At 41.4% G+C, this 20,719-nt stretch overlaps 1 pseudogene; it reads left to right on the top strand.

The window, feature by feature from the left end:
• The first annotated feature begins 1,018 nt into the window (after positions 1 to 1,018).
• LOC103739313 lies at positions 1,019 to 1,457 on the top strand (annotated as a pseudogene).
• The last annotated feature ends 19,262 nt before the right edge of the window (positions 1,458 to 20,719 follow it).

Raw genomic sequence — 20,719 nt, 5'->3', positions numbered from 1 at the left:
CTGAAAATAAAAGTACCACAGACACGCCCAGAGATGTGATTTACCAACCTCCTAGGCACTTCTCAACCTAATCAAGCTAACATTCACATTCACTATTATAAATCCACCCCTGGTCAGCCTGACACCCAAACACATGTCTTTAAACTGTAAGAGGCTGAAATCCTATGGAAATAAAATGGACAGGGAAATTGAAGGATTAAGTAATGTTATGGAAGAAAATACAAGGAAAAACGTGACCAAATCTGTAGCAGTAGGAGGATTTGATACTTAGGGGCAGAGGGAGAGATAAGAACCATGAAAAATTCAGAAAAGAAGTAGCAAACAAGCAAACAAAAAAGATGGGAGCTAGAGAGATGGCTTAGTGTTTATGAACACTGACTACTCTTGCAGAGGACCCAGGTTCAGTTCCCAGCACCCACAGAGTGGCTAATAACCATCCATAACTCCAGTTCCAGGGGATTCAACAACCTCTTCTGGTCTCCGCAGGCATTGCATGACACGGGTTCACTTACATACATCCATGCAAAATACTCATGCACATAAAATAAAAATAATGAATAAAATATTTTAAAATAGAACTGGGGGCTGGAGAGATGGCTCAGCAGTTAAGAGCGCTGACTGTTCTTGCAGAGGACCCAGGTTCAATTCCCAACACATACATGGTAGCTAACAACTGTCCATAACTCCAGTTCCAAAGAAATCTGATGTCCTATTCTGACCTCTGTGGCATTGCACAACATGGGTGCACTTACACACATGCAGGCAATACACTCATACACATAAAATAAAAATAATAGACCGGGCACATGCCTTTAATCCCAGCACTTCCCAAGCACTTCCAAGGCAGAGGCAGGCAGATCTTTGTGAGTTCAACACCAGCCTGGTCTACATAGTGAGTTCCAGGACAGCTGGGGCTACAGGGAGACCCTGTTTCAAAAAGGCCAAAAAAAAAAAGAAAATTAAAAAATAAAAATAATAAACAAAATACTTAAAAGTAAATTTTTAAAAAGAAGTCACGAGCACCTATGGCTGGACAGCCACAATGGAGCGGATCATGAAGGCACAGGCACTTCGAGACAATTCTACAATGGGCTACATGATGGCCAAAAAACACCTGGAGATCAACCCTGACCACCCCATCGTGGAGACCCTCTGGCAGAAGGCCAAGGCAGACAAAAACAACCAGGATGTCAAAGACCTGGTGGTGCTGCTGTTCAAAACCGCTCTGCTATGCTCTGGTTTCCCCTTGAGGATCCGCAGACCCACTCCAACCGCATCTACCGCATGATCAAACCAGGCCTGGGCATTGATGAAGATGAGTTGGCAGCAGAGGAGCCCAGTGCTGCTGTGCCTGAGGAGATGCCCCACTTGAGGGTGATGACAATGCATCTCGCTTGGAGGAAGTAGATCAGAGTTCCCACCTGGAAGCCCTGCCCCCTGGTACAGTCCTCCTGTGAGCGGCTCCCCCAGCACCTGACCCACGCCTCTCTGCCGCTGTCTTAGTGGTTACTCTCCTGTCTTTGTTGGTGTCTTAGGGCAGGAAAATTCCCTCCCTCACTAAACAGCAGGGTTGGGTGTTGTGTATTGTGATTTTTTTTTGTTGTTTTTATTTTGTTCTGAAATTAAAAGTATGAAAAATAAAGAAGATGCAGTTTTATACAAAAAAAAGAAGTCAAGATAATCTCAAACTTAGACAATGACAAGAGGTACCCAGCCATTACTTTACTAATGAGTGTAAGATTTAGATGCAACAAAAATGAGATTAGGAAGGGTTACTCTGAAGGGATGAAGAAGTAGTTGGAATGGGGAAAGTTCGCTTTGTATGGGAGATGATTAAGAAGTAATTTTTAAAAATAAATAAAAATTTAAAGGGCAGGAAAGAAAGCACAGAGCAGCTCCCTGCCAGGAGGCTGAATCTCCTGATCAATATCGATGGCAACAGTGTCATTTCTGAGGAGAAGTGGGACTGGAGCTAGGATAGGGAAATGCCTATTCCTGAGTTGTTCTGAAGCCACTGGGAAATTAACAAAAGAGGAATACAGAGAATCCTGAATGAACACACTGGTGTATTTGGATTTGGTATAATTTAACACCAAAACCATCTTAATAGAAATACTGCTCACTGTTTTCATTCCTTCAATCTATTAGTTACATCCTTTGGAGTACATCCTTAGAAAATAATGTGTAGAAAACCTTTTCTAGGGCCAATGAGAGTTCAGGCAGTAAAGGTGCTGGTCATCAAGTCTTACGCTCTGAAACAGAGCCCCAGGATACACATGGTAGAGGAGGGAATCAACTCCTGAAAATTGCCCTCTGACTTCCACATTCATGTTGTGGCATATGTGTGCCCACACACATACACACACACACAAAATAAATAAGTGTAATTCTGTAATTCTTTCTTTTTTTTAAAGCCCTTTCTGGGGGCTGGAGAAATGGCTCAGCAGTTAAGAACACTGGTTGTTCTTGCAGAAGACCCGGGTTCAAATCCCAGCACCTACATGGCAGCTGACAACCGTCCAGAACTCCAGTCCCAGGGGATCCAACAACCTCTTCTGACCTCCGTGGGCATTGCACGACACAGGTGCACTTACCTACAAGCAGGCAATACACACATACACATAAAATAAAAATAATAAGCAATTTTTTAAAGTTTAAAAAAGCCCTTTCTAAGCAGATTTGTGATATTCATTTTACCATGTGTATCTCTTCTCAGGCAGAACTGATTGGTAAATATCGATGGCAACATAGTGAGAATGTGGCCTGGAAGAAAGCTGTTTCCGTCGGTGTGCCCCTTCCTTGTCTCATCAACGTGTAATCCATAATCGCCACTTGGGTATAGCCTACTAGCTCCCTACATTCACAGGAAGGAAAACACATGAAAACCCTATGATCCTTCTGGCAGCAGGTAGCCAACCACTCACAGACAAAAATGCTCAGATTCCTTGGAGGAGACCCAGTTCTCCGCCTGTAACTCAACTGCATCTCCCTGTTGAGCTCGAGTCACAACAGTGACTTGTTTGTTCACCATTTGATCTATTTGGTGCTGAGTTCATGTAATAAAATCTCAGAAGATCTGCCTTTGAGATGTATGACCAGGTTTTAAACATATATTCAATAATACAATGCAAAATAACTCACAAACAATTCTGTTGTTTATCTGCTGAGACCTAGTTGTACCAAATGGACTTTCTGAAGAACAATTCTATAGTATATTAACTGGTTAAAGCTTCTAGAACAAAATATCATAAAGAAGGTAGTTCATGAGCAACATAAATTTTCCCAGAATTCTGGAGGCTGTTTAGTCCAAGAGCAAAGCAAAATTGGTGTCTTGTGAAGATCTGCTTTCTGACTCATAAGTGTTACCATCTGCTGTGTCCCCACATGGTCAATGGGGCAACGACTCTCTCAGAAATCTCTTAAATGGATGCTAATACCAGTCATTCATCAGGTCTCCATCCCCTTGGCCTGGTCTAATCAGTTGCCAAGGGCCCCAACCTCCTAATACCATCACTTTATGTGTGAAGATTCAGTACAAGAATTTGGGAGCAGGGAACAGTACAAATGTTCACTCACAGAGTCCACAGATCAATGTTTAGAATCTCCTCACTGTAACTTGTGTGCACGTGTGTACACATAAGGATCTGTCCCCACCCTCTAAGTCACCAAGATGTACATATTTGTATGTGTATGACAGTCCTAGCTACAAATCACTGGGTAACCCAAATTCTCTTGCTTGGTATCCTTTGTGATGGGTGTCTATTCCGTTCTTCACCTGGTTGAGAGTATACTTTAAATAAAGTGACTGTGTAAAGCAAGTTGGCATTATGGGAATTAAGCTTACAAACTTGGACTCATTAATATTCTGTTTCAACCTGTCTTAGTTACCTCCTGTGGGGTCATAATTATCTTTAATTATCAATTTACAGTTATAAATCAGAACACAATCTCATAATGACACAGCAGTATTGTGGACTGGGCAACGTTCTAACAATATTCCAAGGGCCAGGACACAAGATCAGGAATTATAAACAGGGAAAACATTGGCAGATCTCAAACATGTAAAGAAATGACCAGAATCCTGATGACGAAAGAGCTGAAGGAACCAGGAAATTGGTCCAGAGTAATATATACTGGTTGACTCTTCACCACACAGCAACGAGGACCCATGCACAGACAGAAAGTCAGACAAGTATTGGAGAAGCTTATATGCGCCTGTGACTTAGTGGCAAACTGAACTTGTTGCTGAGGCCCAGTTTCATAGAACCAAGAACTCCTCCTATGAATAGGACCTTTTTTTGTTTAAATCACAAATCAACCACACTAGAAATGAACAATTTAAGTAGTTGTCTTCTGATCACTTATCATAAGTCTGTTGACAATTACTTCCAGTGATCTGGGCCAGGCTTGGCTGGTCTTGGCTCAGCTCCCTTGTGTGTTTGTAGTCGGCTGTAGTGTTATGGGGGTGTTGATCTTGAGTGGCCTTACCTTGCAAGACTCAATTCTTCTCTGCATGGCTCTCTTATCCTAGCAGTAGGTTAGCCTGGGTATGTTTTCATGGTGAAGTCCATGAAAAGAGGGAAGAACAGTTCATAGCTTTGGGGGTATGATGTCATGGCAAGTTACAAGAAATGAGGCAGAAATAGTCAAAAGCTTCTTCAAGTCTTTGATAACATCTGATTTGAAGTTGTCCCATGAGCCAAAGTAAGGCATTGTTATTTTGAGAGTCTACATGAGGAGGAAGAATCAAAGAACACTGGTGCCTTAAGTGGTATCATCACTGCAATCAGCACTCCACCCTGGGAGCCAATAGTATGTCATTCAGAACCAAATGATGGGGACAGGTGAGTGCGACGCCTTCCAGTAAAAGATAACTTGAGAATCAATGCCTGGGAAGAAAGCACCCAGCTTGTACATATTCACCCACTTGCTCAAAAGTGATTAAAGAAATAAAAAGCATTCACGTCCTGGCTGCACATTTCCACCTGCAACGATTTAAGAATGCAATTGGGGACGTTTAGGCTAGATATAAAGAAAATCTTGCTGACAATGAGAGTTGTTAAACACTGGAATGGATTGCTAAAGGAAACTGTAATTTTCTTTTCTTTTAAAGTACTTAAAATCAGACTTTGCTACCTAGTTATCTGGTGTGTGTTCTTGGATGGAAGCAGAAAGATGAACTAATTGACCTTTCAGAGTCCCTCCAGACCTATTATTGTCATGCTGAACCTATTCACTCAGTGGAAGAAAGAGCCTAACAGCCTGCCTTTTATTCTTACCACTTAACACACATTTATTATAGACCCTCTCTGTGCTTGGCACTTTGCTTGGTACTATGGATGCAATCCCAACCTTTAAGAAGATCATAGGCTTTGGTCAAAAGGTGGAGCACAAATGTTCCATCTCCATTAGTAATGCATAGGGGTGATAGAAGATGCTATTTAAACCAGTGAATGTCTTCAAAGGACAAAGAATACTGTGAAAGGAAAGATCCCTTACCCTAGGACTCTGCCTAGCTTTTGTGCTGGCCAAAGGAGCAGGAGGCGCTTTTGTTCAATTTACCCCATGGATGGCTTTGAGACAGACAGAGGGGCTTAGAGCAGGGCTGCAGGTTAAGGGATAGAGAGAGTTTCTACATAATTGAGAATTGAGAATGTGTGGTTCTCTAGGAAGGCCAGATGAAAATGGCATAGGGCACAGGAGGAACAGCAAAGGTAGGAGACCAGTACCACATGGGGGTACCCTGGCCAGTGAGAAAGTGCTTGCTTTGCAGTGGCCAAAGGACTATTAACCATCTAACAATTGAAGGCTTTTAAAAAGCCTTAACAAGAAAGACAGCTGTGGAGACATAGCTCTCCTTGTTTCTCCCTTTTAACATTAACAACTAAGCCTGGAAACAATGCAGGCGACACCCAAAAAAGAAACCAGGAGATGGTCGGAAGAAGACAAACTGATGTGGGACCCCGGGCCTGAAGGGTTAGTGTTGAAACAATGGACTATCAAGGCATCTCACCCAGTCTAGTCCCTACCCAGCAGATGAAGAAATCATGGTCCCAGCATTTCCCATCCCCTCAACACAGCAGAAGTGGTCAGGGAGAGCCCTGACAATGAGGCCCAGTGGAAGTCCCAAGTACATCAAAGGTCCCAGGCAGAGCCATGAAGACAGGGCATGGAGCTAAAGCCACAGTGACAACTGGAAGGCAGGGCAAGCCAGCAGGTCTCCCTCCTTGGCGGTCTCGGCTCTTCCATCCTGACACCTGAGAGGAGTGCTGGTCACCAGGAAGGAAAACCTCCCCAACAAGGACTGCACTCAGGAAGATTGCTTTGTTCCCACAGGCCAGAGACTTCATTCCCTCAGTTGGAGGCGCATGTAGGATGACAGGGCAGGTGGCTTTGTTCACCTCCCCAAACAACACCATCTGGAACTAGTAAAAGGCCCCAGAAGCCAAAGGCGTCTTCAAACAGAAGCAAAGTGAAAGTGGAGGTGCTCCTGAGCACCGAGAAGGAAGAGAATGACAGCGAGGACAGCGCTATGGCAGGTGTTTCTCCTCCTGCGTTCTCTTAAAGGCATCCTATGACTGGAACAAAGTCACAATATCATTTGATAGTTAAGATCATTAAAAGAAGGAACGTCAAAGGGTGAATGGGAGTGAGACTTCCAGATTTAACCTGAAGTGGCAAAACACTGATCCCAATAGTCTTTGATAAATCGGACATATGTATTGCAATACCCAGAGTAACCACCAAGAAAACAAAAGTATAAGAAACAGGGCGCGAGGGAGATGGATCAACGGGTCAGAGATTCTGCCAGGCAAGTATGAGAACCTAAGTTCAAATCCTCAGCAGCCACATTTTTAAAATGGGCATGGTCCCATGCTCACCTCTATGCTGTGGGGCACAGAGACAGGACTGGTGGGGTTGATGACTCAGCCCAGCTTCAGGTTCAGTGAGCCACCCTGTCGCAAAGGAAAAAAGGCAGAGGCTGATAGACCAGGACACATAGTGTCCTTCCCTGGCCCCTGTGAATGCACTTCCTTTTTAAAAACATGCTGTGCATATACCAGAGAGAGAGAGAGAGAGAGACAGAGACAGAGACAGACAGAGACAAAGAGACAGTGAGAGCAAGAAACCCATCAAGAAATATTTAAGTGACTCATGGGAAGGAAAAAAGAAAGAAACAGAAGAATAAGAAACACAAAAATCAAAATATAAACTGTCAAAACTTACCTTCAGGGTTTAAATACAATTAAAAGGATGAAAATGTAAGAATGAAAGAAAGAAAAATGATTCAGCTATATTTTATAAGAAATTATCTTCAGGGCTAGAGACATGGTTCAGTGGTTGAGAACACTGGCTGCTCTTGCAGAAGACCTGGGTTCAGTTCCCAGTACCCACATGGTGGTTAACCATTCATGACTGCAATTCCTGGAAATCCAATGTCCTATTTTACCTTCTGCAGGTACTGCACACCTGTGGCACACTTACATACATGCAGGCAAAACACTCATACTCATAAATAACAAATTAACTAATTTTTAAAAGGAAATTTTTTAAAAAGAGAAAGAAAAGATAAAAATAGGCAACAAGGCAGGAGAACAGAGCACAGAAGCCACAGTTATTGAAAGGACAGCAGGGAAACGCTCCAAAAACTGTTACAGGTAGTCAACCACAGGTATTCAACAACTTGGGAGAAATGGAGCAACTCCCCCAAAGTCCTAACGAAACAACTCAACTACATGAAATGCATAATCCAAAGACTCCTGCCATCCCTAAAGACATGGAACTTGCCATCAAAAAGGTCCACAGAAGGAAATATTTAGAACCAGACATGTTCCCTGGAGAATTCTCACAAAGACTGACTTTATATAATCTCTTCTGGAAAACAGAAGACAAAAAATTCATGTTCAGTGGATGGTGAGATGACTTAGTCAGCAAAAGCACTTGCCCTCAAGCCTGGGCACCCACGGGTGGAAGAAAGAGCTGTCTCCTGAAAGTTGTCTCTGGTCTCCAGGCATGCAAGGTAGCACACCCCAAACCCCTGCACACACCCATTACAATAAACAAATATAAATAATAAATAAATAAATAAAATAATGCAATATAAATTTTAAAAATTCCTCTGCAGGTTTTTATGTGAGAATGTCTGCGTTATTCTCTGAGATAAATTCCATGGAATATAATTACTGTGTTGATTAGTTTTTATCATCTTGACACAAACTACAGTCACCCGGGAAGAAACCTCAGCTGTGGAAGTTCCTCCACTGGATTTGCCTATACACGTCTGTGAGGCATGTTCTCAATTGCTGATTGATTCTGAGAGGGCCCAGAAGGGGGAGGGGGTTTAGAGGGCACGAGCCAGTAACAGTGCTCCAAGGTCTCTGATTCAGTTCCTGCCTCCAGGTTCCAACTTGAACTCCTGCCCTTCTTTAAGTGGAAATAAACCGTTTCTTCCTCAAGTTGCTTTGCCACTATGGTGTTTATCTCAGAACCAGAAAGCAAACCAGAGCACTGAATCACAACACAGTGTACTGCCTTGCTCTATAGTCGGACAATTTTCTCTTGCTTTGTTCTAAAAGTTTTATATATTGTGTGGTTGAAGTCTGTGGTTAATTCTGAGGTTCCCTTTTCATCTGTTTATATTTTATATGTATGAGTGTTTTACCTCCATGTACATAAGTACACTACATGTATACAACAACCACAGAGGCCAGAAGAGGGCATCGGATGCCCTGGAACTGGAGTTACTAGCCATCATGCAGATGCTGGGAACTGAGCCCGTATCCTCTGAAGGAGCAGCCAGTGTTGTTAAGCACTGAGCAATCTCTACAGCCCAAATTTTGAGGTCACTTTTATTAGTGTGAGTTTTAGCTTTTGATTTCCCACAAATATCTAAATACTCCAGCATCATTGGTTGAAGAGGTTAGCATTTCTCTATTAAATTTATTCTGCACCTTTATCAAAAATCTGTAGGACATATGTGTTTCCTGAGTCATTCTCTATTTCTAAATTACTGCATTTTTAAAATTTCATGAATGAGTTCTGAATTCTGTGAAAAACATTTCTGTATAATCAAAATGATATTTTTCTTCAGTCTGCTACTGTGCTGAACTACATTGACATAGTTTTGAATGCTGAACCGCCTTCCACATCTGAAATAAATTTTGAGTGGATATAGCATGTAATTGTTAGTATACATTTTAATATTTGATTTGCTGGGGATTTTTAGGATTTTGGTAAGTTAGAGGTTTATAAATTTATTTTTTGACTGCCAAACAGCCCAAGTGTTCTTCAGGGGGTGAAGAACTCAACAGACTGTGGTATGCCCACGGCGCTGAATGCCATCCAGGGATGCAAAGAAACTAGCCTCTGACCTGCAAGTGAAATAAATCTCCAAGATGCTGGAGGTAAAGAAAATGGAGCTGCAATGTGCACACAATGCTTCATTCTACTTCTAGTTCTATAGCATGTGTGAAAAAAACATCAAAATGAGCAACAAACCAGTGTTCCTTCAGAACTAGGAACAGGAAACAGGGTGGGGAGGACGTGTCCTGTGAAGGGATGTTGTGTTGGGCACTAAACTGTTCTGAGTCTTGATTGTCATTCCACTACCCTGGTTGAAATACTGCATTATAATTTTGCAAGAGGTAAACTCAGTATTATTTATGATAATTAAATGTGAATCTACAATTATGTAAATAAGCATTTTAATTTTAAAGTCTAACAAGAAATGAAAAGCATTTGCAACACAGAAAACTTAAATGCTAGGATATAAAAAATAGATAAATACGTTGCAGGGTATTTTGGGTTTGGATAGTAAAATACGAGAGTAAAGTATTCATTTCCTTGATTCTTCAATAATACACCAATAATACTACAAATAGGATTGGGTGGTAGAAGGAGACAAGCTGATTCTCAAAAAGAGAATTTAATTCAGTGAAATTAAATACCCAGATACTTATATTAGTTACTTGTCTTCTTGTGACCAAATACCTGATGAAAGCAATATAAGAAAGGAAGGGTTGATTTCGGCTCCCTTTAAGAGTCCAGTCCAGGGGGCTGGAGAGATGACTCAGTGGTTAAAGGCACTGACTGCTCTTGCAGAGGACCAGGTTCGATTCCCAGAACCCACATGGCTACGAACTGTCCTTAACTCAAGTTCCAGGGGAATCCAAAGCCCTCTTCTGACCTCTGTTTCATTGCACAACACAGATGCACTCACATACATGCAGGCAATACACTCATACACATAAAATAAAAATAATAAATAAAATATTTTAAAAAAAGAAAGTCCAGTCCATCACGGAGAGGAGTCATGACAAAGTTCATGGTGACCAGGGGCAGGAGGCTAGAACGCCTCACATCTAGGCAGACCGGGAAAGAGAGGGCAGGAAACACAATTGCTTGGCTGACTTCTTTCTTTCTTCCTTTTTATTCAGTCCAGAATCCGTGACATGGGATCATGTTGCTCACCATCAGGATGGGTCTTTCCTCTTAAATGAAATCTCTCTGGAAAGGCTCTCAGGGAGACGCCCAAAGGTGTGTTTCCTTAATGCTGTAGGATCTTCTTAAACCATGTTAACTATCATGATTCACCATTGCACTTATTAACTCAGAAATTCCATTCATAGAAATTTATCCGACCAAGCTTTCAGGGATGCTCATGTGGAGACTTGCCGAAAATAGCACCCAACAGCAAACATCTAGAGTGTCTCTTCAGAGATGACTGAGGAATACAGTGCAGGGCATCTCAGATGTTAGAAGAGCATGCAGCTTTTCAAGAAATAAATCAGATCTATGACATCAATATTAAATTATCTAAAAATATTTTGTCACATAAAATACAAAGTAGAGTCAAGCTTGGAGCCACACACTTTAATCCTTCAGCACTCAGGAAGCAGAGGCAGGAAAATTTCTATGAGTTCTAGGCCAGCCTGGTCTACATAGTAAAAATCCTATCTTTAAAAAATTCAGTCTCCAGTGGGTGGACCCACATTGAAAGGCATTTGGGGACATATGTTTGACTATATATTTTTTTTTCATGAAATTGAGCATTGTGAGGGAGGTAGTAGGGAGGGGGGAGGGGTCTAAATTTGATCAAAATATGTTGCATGAAATTCTCAAAAATTAAAAAAAGTTCAGAATACTGAGTATAGTATCACATTTTTAAAAAAACAAAAAAGGCCTGAGACATATATATATATATATATGGTTGATTATGTATAAACATTTTAGAAAGATATAAAAAATAGTCTGAACACAATAATTGGGGATATAAGAATATTTTTCACTTTACACCTTTCTGTACTTTTTTAAATATTCAACATATGCATTAATCAGGTATTCTTAAATTTATATAAAAACTCTGAAGGAAAATTTTTGGGCTAATAAAATGTTAGGATTATCTACTATGCAATTTCACATTCCTTGGTTAGTACCCTGACAGGCCCTCTCAACAATGCGAATCACACACCTATCTTGTGTCCTAATTTATGTCATTATTCTGCCTTAATGTTGCTTTGGGATGGAAGGTGAATTAAGAAGAAGAATCTGTGGTCCTCTTTGTGTCAAGGGAGCACCGGGATACAGAGGTGAAAACGGACAAAGTTCCACAGAAACCAGAACAGACCAAAGGCATTCATGAAAACCTCAGTCCCTAACCTCCACTATCTTTTCCTCCAAGATAGTCACAGAAATCTGATGAAGACGCTGATGCACGGTTGCCTATGTCACCTGAAACTCAAACAGAGGCATTCCTTGACCAACTGCAAGCTTACAGCAACTTGACCAATATTTCCATCCACCTCACTCTGTCTCCTTATGCAAAGACAGGATGGAATGATTTAACAAAAAATTATACATCCCCAGTTCTCAGAACGTCCTACAATGCCCACTGACATATCTTTATTATCTTAGTTAACTTTCATTTCTGGCATAATTAAAGAATTATATTGGGGCTGGAGAGATGGCTCAGTGGTTAAGAGCACTGACTGTTCTTGCAGAAGACCCAAGTTCAAATCCCAGTACCCACATGGCAGCTAACAACTGTCAGTAACTCCAGTTCCAGGAGATCTGACAGCCTCTTCTGTCCATGGGCATTGCACGACACAGGTGCTCTTACCTACATGCAGGCAATACATGCATACACATAAAATAAAAATAATAAGATAAAATTTAAAAGAAAAGAATTATGTTTCACAAACACAGGTTACTTAAAACACCTTTAGTGTAGTGTCTGCAATTGAGCTACAGCCATTTGCAAATTTGAAAGGAACGCCCCATGAGCCGAGCCCTGATGACAAATTTGGTTTCCAAGCTCATGACAGTAGCAGAGAGTGAGACAGATGACTAGGGGCTCTCATACATTAAGATTTTCCCCCATTAGCTATTTATAGGGAAATCTTTTAAAAATGTATATGCTTAAAAGTTTAAAGTGTGCTGCTCAGGACAGCATGTTGATGAATGGATGCACTGTGGGTTTTTTCGGTACTTTTACTTCAGACTTAATTTTATTGCCAGAGGTAACAGAAAACATAGACTGTTTCAAGTTCTTGATCCAAACTCTTAAATAAAAAGACTTTCTTTTTCTAAGTAAAAAATAAGTGTCCCAAATCTTCAAACATAAAGGCATTTTTACCTAAGAAAGCATACTATAAGACAATAAAGTAGTAAAGGGGTGGTGTATGGCGATACAGGAAACATATTTAGGTTAAATGGAAGGAAAAATAAGACAAAATACAAAAGAAGAGCCAGTCTGCCTGAACCGCACCGGCTACCCTCACATCCTTTGTGGAGCAGCCTTAGAAGCAGCACAGTGATGGGAAAATTACTATGGTTACCACAGCACTGCAATTCTGTCTGTCCAATTAGTGAGTTCATTTTGGTTCCCATAGACAGTTCCCTAAAGTTCCTAAGTTGGTGTGCTGAGATGGACAGAGAGGAGCTTTCTATACAATCAAATCACATACTTAGTTGTCAAATTCTTACTTCATCTTGGACAATGAGCATACGGTCTGTGAATATCTCTAACGAGAAACAGATCATGCATAATGGTAGAACAGGAGCCTTGAGCTTCTGAGTGCCCACTAGCACACTCTTCCACTTGGCCCTCAACCAGAAAGGTTCAAACATACTGACTGATTATGTGGAAGGCTCTTCTTATATTTAAATCCCTGTAACCAAACAAATGCAGGAAGAAGCATGGAATATCTCAACTAATGGGGATCACATTATTTGAATCTGTATGAGTGCAATGCCTGCATGTATGTAAGTGCACCTGTGTTGTGCAATGCAATGGAGATCAGAAGAGGGCATCAGATCCCCTTCCCTGGAACTGGAGTTAGGACAGTTTTTCATCACCATGTGGGTGCTGGGACTCAAACCCAGGTCCTCTGCAAGAACAGTCAGTGCTCTTAACCATGGAGCCATCTCTCTAGCCCCAAATATCTTCAAGTTTTAAATGTCTTTTTAAGTTAATATTTAATTTTGTTTTTATTATTGTACTAAGTGCCATATGTAAAGGACATTGGTAAATCAAAAGAAACCTAACCTGAAAAACATAAGACCAACAAGCAAGACATAGTGACAACCTCTCTAACTCTACTGGGATATTAGGTAAGTTAAAATTCTGTACCACCCATACACACACACATACACACACACGTACACACACATGCATGCATATACACACCTACACACACACACACATACACATGCACATATTCTAATTTACCTAGTCTTCATAAACATTTTGACCATCTTCAAGGAACTTGTGGAATGGTGTATCCAGCAAAACAAATCAGTAACCAATGTAAAACAGCACAAGCAGGGACACAGAAGGAAAGATGATAAAGAAATAAGAATCACAGTTGGAAAAAAGATGGAATGCTTGGCATGCAATGTTTAGAGTGATATTTCAGCTAATACAGTTGGTCATGTGAGACTGGTTGTGTGCTATAAAACCCTGCACAGAAACTGCTGCTTTACGAAGGAGATTTAGTGTTATAAAAGCAAATAGTTTTCAAAGTTAGCTATAGTCCAATGTGTGGCTTTGGGAAAGCCATTGGACTTTGTATGTCTTAACTCCCTCATCCATACAATGAGGGTCTTATTCTAAATTATATCTAAGTTCCATACAAAAATGAATATGCTTTTTAAGGACCAGAGGTAAAACAAAACCATATGTACTTAAGAGTAATACGTTAGTTAAATCTTGTTTTCTTTTGAAATTATTGTTTATGCTTGGTATTCTGCAAAAAAAAAAAAAAGCGGGGGTTCTATAAAGAACAAGACTTCTGGGACTGGAGAGATTGCTCAGCAGTTAAGAGCACTGACTGCTCTTGCGGAAGACCCAGGTTTGATTCCCAGCACCCACATGGTGGTTAACAACCATCTGTAACTCCAGTTCTAGGGGATCTGATGCCTTCTGACCTCCACGGGCATTGTACGACACGGGTGCACTTACACACATGCAGGTAATATACTCATACACATATAATAAAAATAATAAATAAAATATTTTTTAAAAAAGAACAAGACTTCTGATCTTTTTCTAAAGCATTTTGCAGTTTTAAAGGCACAGGAGGCAGACAGGACCATTAAGTATTCCTTAATGAAGACCATCTCTAAGAATTTTTAAATTATTCACTCTTCAAATGAGCTGACAATGGCTTATTTTTTAAAATATCTTGAGCTGTTACATAGTATCCATAGTATCTACAGATAGTTTTTGTTTGCTGTAAGGCAACACAAAATGTAGACATCCACATTATTATTGTTAGTACCAGAAAATTCCACATATGCTGCCATTGCATTCTTAGGTCTACTGCTTATAATTCTTTATTTTTAGTGGCAATAAAATAAAAGTGTTAAATTCCAACAGGTTTCTGGGATGAAGAATTCAGAAAGATGCTAGTACTTTGCTTTTAGAGACTCTGATCGAGCTGGATATTACGTAAGCTTCTTCAATAGTGTCATCTGTGCTCTGTGCTGGTTCTAATTTTAACTAAAGAAACGGTCTATTGTCACTCATGTAGCTCTGGATGAATGAGTTTTAATTTGACCCTCAAGAGTCAGTCTAGCCAAATAATAACAATGAAAATGCATAAGAACAGCAATTTCAACCTGGCTGTTTCACAGACAAGCTTATTTTATGCATCAATAGCCAATAAATCAAGAAATTGGATGGACTTGCTGAATGTCTTTCAGTGCTGTAAGTAAATCCATCTAGCTAGCGTAACGTGCAGTTCTGAAGATTGGGGTGTAAGCCGAGAAGAAATATTGATTGATTGCTTTATTTAGAACTGCAGCACCACCTATGCACAAAGATTAGCATATCTAGCAAGCTAGGCAGTACCATCTTGTTGCTATAAACCTAACTGCAAGGAGTGCAGAGTGTGGTCTTATAACTTAAATCATCTCTTATAGCACAACAGCTCCTATGAAAGCTGTCGAGAGATGCAGATAGCTGCTGCCAGTCTGTAATGTCACATTACAGGTTAGCCTTGCAACTGCAGAAATGTTCAAAATCCACCCCCAGGAGCCAGCTGTTTTCAATCAGACTTGCAGACATCTAAATAGGAATAACATTTTACATGAAAGAACTAAGTTCCAAATTCATGTGTTGGAGCACGCTTTCTAAGAGAATTACTTGCTTCCCTGTTGGCAAGACTTCATCTTCTTAGTGTTTTCCAAATAGTAATGCCGGGTGTGGTGGTACTCGTCTTTAATCCCAGCCCTCCGGAGGCAGAGGCAGGTGGATCTCTGTGAGACCAAGTCTAGCCTGGTGCACATAGTGACTTCCAGGCAGACTAGGACTAGGGAGACACTGTCAAATAAACAAAACAAATAGTAATTATACAAAGAAATCCTGTCCCTAATCTGAAAACCAATAGATGTCTTACTTAGACTAAAAGAATACAAAGGGTTAAAGGGTGAGAAATGCCTGGGTTAGTAATACACCTAACCTAGTAGAGCGCTCCCTTGTTTCACAATTGACATTTGAACTGAATGCCCCTTCCCAATCTAACTTGCTGTGTTCTTCATAAGACTTAAGGTAGGGGACTTTAGGGGCACATTCAGGAAAACAAATAGCCCATGTGATCAGCTATCTATTAGTAAGAAATGAAAATGCTCTAAGTAATTTGGTAACTCTTGATATTCAGAAAGAGATAGATCCCAAAAGTTCTTTGTATCCACAAATAAGTACACAGCCTTGTATACTTGTGCCCACAAAATCTTCTACTAAACTCCAATGACTTCCCCAATCCTTCCATAGCAAGTTGCTTTAACTATTACATGCAGCAGAGAGAAGCAAAGCAGCTTTCGGGTGTGGGTGGTGTTCTGGTTTCATTCTGTGGCTTTGACAATCACCGAGATCCAAAGCAGTTTCTTAGAGGAAATGATTAATTTCAGCTAACAAGTTACAGTCCTTCATTAAAGGAACTTGAAACTGAAACCATGGAGGAATGCACTCCCTGGCTTGCTTCCCTGCTCAGGCTTAGGTCGCTTTATTTATACAGCAGGACCACCTGCCCAAGGAATGGTTCCACCCACAATGGGCTGGGCCCTCCTACATCAATCAACAATGAGACAATCCCACACAGACATGCCTACAGGCCAATCTGATCTGGGAAATCCCTCCATTGAGACTCCCTTCTCAAGTGACTCTAGGCTGTGTCAGGTTAACAGTTATAGTCAACTAGGACAAGTAACCAGCTGGACTCAATTCCTAGCAGCCAATGTGCTCTGCACAGTGGCCTTACAATGTACAGAACACAAAGTGTTCCTTTAGAAAAATGGCAATTGCTGCAGATCCTGAATCTTAAGGAAGGGGTCACATGAAAATGTGTCCTATTCAAATTTGTTTTATTATTGTGCAAAGTTTTATGGGCATTTTTGCCAGAAGAAAGTTGTCTGTCTTCACAATAACTTGATATAATCATTTGTAATGGGATTCAGAATGAGCTACTTGGTTACACTTCATATAAAAATCAAGGGAAAAACTTTCAGTGTGCTCATGTTACATATGGTCCAGTGTGAGGGAGAAATTTTAGGTCCTTGGTGCTTCTTGCACGGTCACCTCTCCCTTGTACATTTCCTGGAACATTGTGTGCCCTGACACAGGTCCCCCTAATATGACTCAATCCCAATCACAGGGCAGTCCCTAGACAGGAGTAGACTGCTAGGTAGGTTAGATGTCCATGTGCTGAGCATGTCTCATAACTTAAACCATCTCGAACTCCACATCCTCCTGACACTGCCTGCTCAGCATATCCTACCAGCATGCACCACCACACTGGCCTTAAACCATCTCTAATAGCACAACAGCTCCTATAAAAATTGTCATGGGGAAATGACTACATGGCTAATCCTCCTCATAATGAGGAACCCCACCCTGCACCTGCCCAGAGTGACACAACCTTAGCCAGGAACCCTTTTCTCCTCCTCAAAGAGAGAAAAATACAAGAACCCTGAGTCTGTAAGGAAGGGTGCAGCTTCCTCTGGATCCTGGGCTGTGAGGAGGGGCCTACCTCCTCAGTATCCCAGGCTGTGTGTGTGTGTGTGTGTGTGTGTGTGTGTGTGTGTGTGTGTGTGTGTGCTGGGGGGGTGCCCTCTCAGGTTTCTCTAAGAAATCTGCAGAGACACTTGTACATCTATGTTTGTTGCTGTTCTTTTCACAATAGCTAAGAAATGGAAGCAACCTAAGTGTCACTTAACTGATGAGTAGACAATGAAAATGTGGAATGTGGTCCATTTACTCAGTGGTATAGAAAGGCGAAATCGTGAAATTTGCAGGTAAATGGATGGAACTAGAAACTGCTACACTAAGAGAAGTAACACAGACTCAGAACAAACAATGTATGCTCTCTCTCATTTGTGTATCCTAGCACCAAATCCTTATATGTGAGTGTATATCCTGATATAACTGCAGGAGCTGGGAAAATGGAAAGAAATCAGGGAGGTAAAGGGAAAGAAGGACCGAGAGAGAGAGAGAGAGAGAGAGAGAGAGAGAGAGAGAGAGAGAGAGAGAGAGAGAGAGAAAGAGAGAGAGAGAGAGAAACAGTAGAGGACAGGTGTTACCAAGGGGGAAATGGGTAAAACAGGGGTATTTAAATGGGAGGGGAGAGAGAGAACTATTGGGGTGAAGGAGAAGGAGTTCAAGAGAAGGGGACCACAGAAGACAGATGGAATTATGGGGATACTTTAACTGGGAAGGATAGAGGAAGGGCTAGATAGGGAGACAGGGGAGAGAGGTTAATAATGCCTAGCTGATGTAAAAAACCAGAGGGAAACGTATTACTATAAAAAACCTACTGAAAAATTGCATATACAGCATCTCCACATGAGTCCATGTGTATAGCAGAAACACTGCCAGACAGGAGAAACCTCCCTTTGAGTTGTTGACCAGGGTAGCCCAAGAACTCCCCAAAATTACACAGTCTATTGCCACAGCCCTTGATTGCCTCCCAGAACTTGAACGTAAGACCCTATTGCTGAAGACAAGACATACTTTCGACACAGGACTTGGAGCAACAGAGCTGGAACTGACCTGGAAACTACCTCCCTGAAAGCTAGTTCCCGTAGTTTTGGAGAACATTATGCAAGCTGCTAAGGGAGAACAGCAATCGATAGTTCAAGCCCAGCTTTAAGGCCTAATAACCACAACAGTGGCCAGCACAGAAAACTATATTGGTGCAGTAGTGGCATTTTTGTCTTAGGAGTAATCAATGGCATCCTAACTGGACTTAGATTCCACTCAGTGGGAGGGAATTCATGTGAAGGACTGTGAACATAGCCAAATATACAAGGCTAGAGAGGTCGTAGGTCTTAGAGAAAACCCTAAGATTCTTACATTTCTGGATAAATGTAATTTCTTACTATTTGCTAAACACGGATCCTTATATTTACAGACAAGTTTGCCAGTCACCAGTCATCAAAGAAACTTCTCTTGCAACAGAGATTATTACAGAGTTCCACAAGTGGTCACACAGAGAGAATAACTGTCTGGAGATGCTCAGTCTAAGTGACACATGTACAATGGGACTTCTACACCTAAGGCTCATGGAATATAGTGGAACAAGGGGTAGAGAGAACACTAATGCATCTTTCAACTCTCATCAATGAAGCTCCCTCATGCAACAGAGGGCAATAAAGCAAGGGCTCAGGGACCATCACAGAAGAGGGAGTGGAAAGATTGTAAGAGTCAGGGGAGGAGGTACATGACCATATGGAAGTAGAGTCTTACAGGCTCCTGGGACTCTGCTCATATGAACTTACAACAATGGTGACAACATGCACAAGACCCATCCAAACTCAAGCAGACAAAAACCCAGCATAGAACTGTGGAAAAGGGCAGCAGGCCCCAATCTTAGCTGAACAACTATTGGGCAGCTTATTATTATTAGAGCTTATCTTCTTTAAAGGGGGGACTCTAGATAGGCTGACTAGACCCCAGTGGATGAACTTTCACTGAACGACATCAGGAAACACTAACTTGACTAAATAGGCCTTAACATAAATGACAGGATGCATGAAATCCAGTGGAGGGGCTATGGGAGGTGCCAATGGAGAAGGAGGTAAAAAGATGATTAAGATGTTGTATATAAAATGCACAAAAACTTGGGGCTGGAGAGATGGCTCAGCAGTTAAGAACACTGCTTATTCTTGCAGAAGATCCGGGTTCAAATCCCAGCAGCCACATGACAGCTAACAACTATTCATAACTCCAGTTCCAGGGGATCTGACAGCTTCTTCTGTCCTCCACGGGCATTGCACGACACAGGTGCACTTACCTACATGCAGGCAATACACGCATACACATAAAATTAAAAAAAAATAAAATATTTAAAATGCACAAAAACTCAATAAAATTTTTTTTTAAAAGAAAGACATCTGCTTGGTCTGTAGAAGGTTGGTTTTCCATCTCCCTGTTGTCTATTTCCCTACACAATAAAAGATTCATAAATCAGAATATATGGTACTAGAACAAAATTCTTTTGAAAGCCTTGGTTTATATGGACATGGTGTTCCTCAGAGACTCCTGTGACACCCGTGTTTCTTTCCCTGGTCCTTGGTACAACAACTGCTCCACACCTGCATGCCTCCTATACACCCCAAATCCTACACTGGAGGACTGCAGAGCTAGGTAACTCATCCCACTCCTGGTTTTCATAGCTTCTGGTGGTAGTAAGATGAGAATTGCTTTTCATGGGTGTTTTACAAGCATCTGGGGCATCACCTCACTCCCACAGGTCCCTCTACTCCTACCAGGACACACACCCTGCCGATCTTATCGAAGTCCCATGAGACTAGATGACAGGGCCCTCAAAAGCAGGAGTTTCCCACAGATCATCTTTGTTTCCGCAGCTCACACCACTGTGCATTTCACACAGAAGACCACGCGGCACATGCTCACTAAATAATGAAGCCACCAGACATTTGACTAAGTCGCTGCTTTTAACAACTCACACTTTCCCCTCGCACCTTCCCATCTGAGGCCCCAGGAAACATAACCAGTGCTTGGCAGCAATTCATAAGATTTTCTGGGTATGAAAAAGGCAGCCAAAATGGGAGGTTTGAGCAGGAGGGGAATACAGTTCCACCCAGCCATGCCCACAGGCAATCAAAGCACATCACTGCCAGACTTGGAATGGGAATAGTTTATCACCTAGTAAAACAGGGGGAAATGAGCAAAAATGCTCTCATTTCTTACAGTACAGTG

Source organism: Nannospalax galili, unplaced genomic scaffold (assembly GCF_000622305.1).
Source record: "Nannospalax galili isolate Female #2095 unplaced genomic scaffold, S.galili_v1.0 scaffold211, whole genome shotgun sequence".
Classification (NCBI taxonomy): Eukaryota; Metazoa; Chordata; class Mammalia; order Rodentia; family Spalacidae; genus Nannospalax; species Nannospalax galili.
The sequence above is the reverse complement of the archived record's forward strand: the minus strand, read 5'-3'. Positions and strand labels throughout refer to the sequence as shown.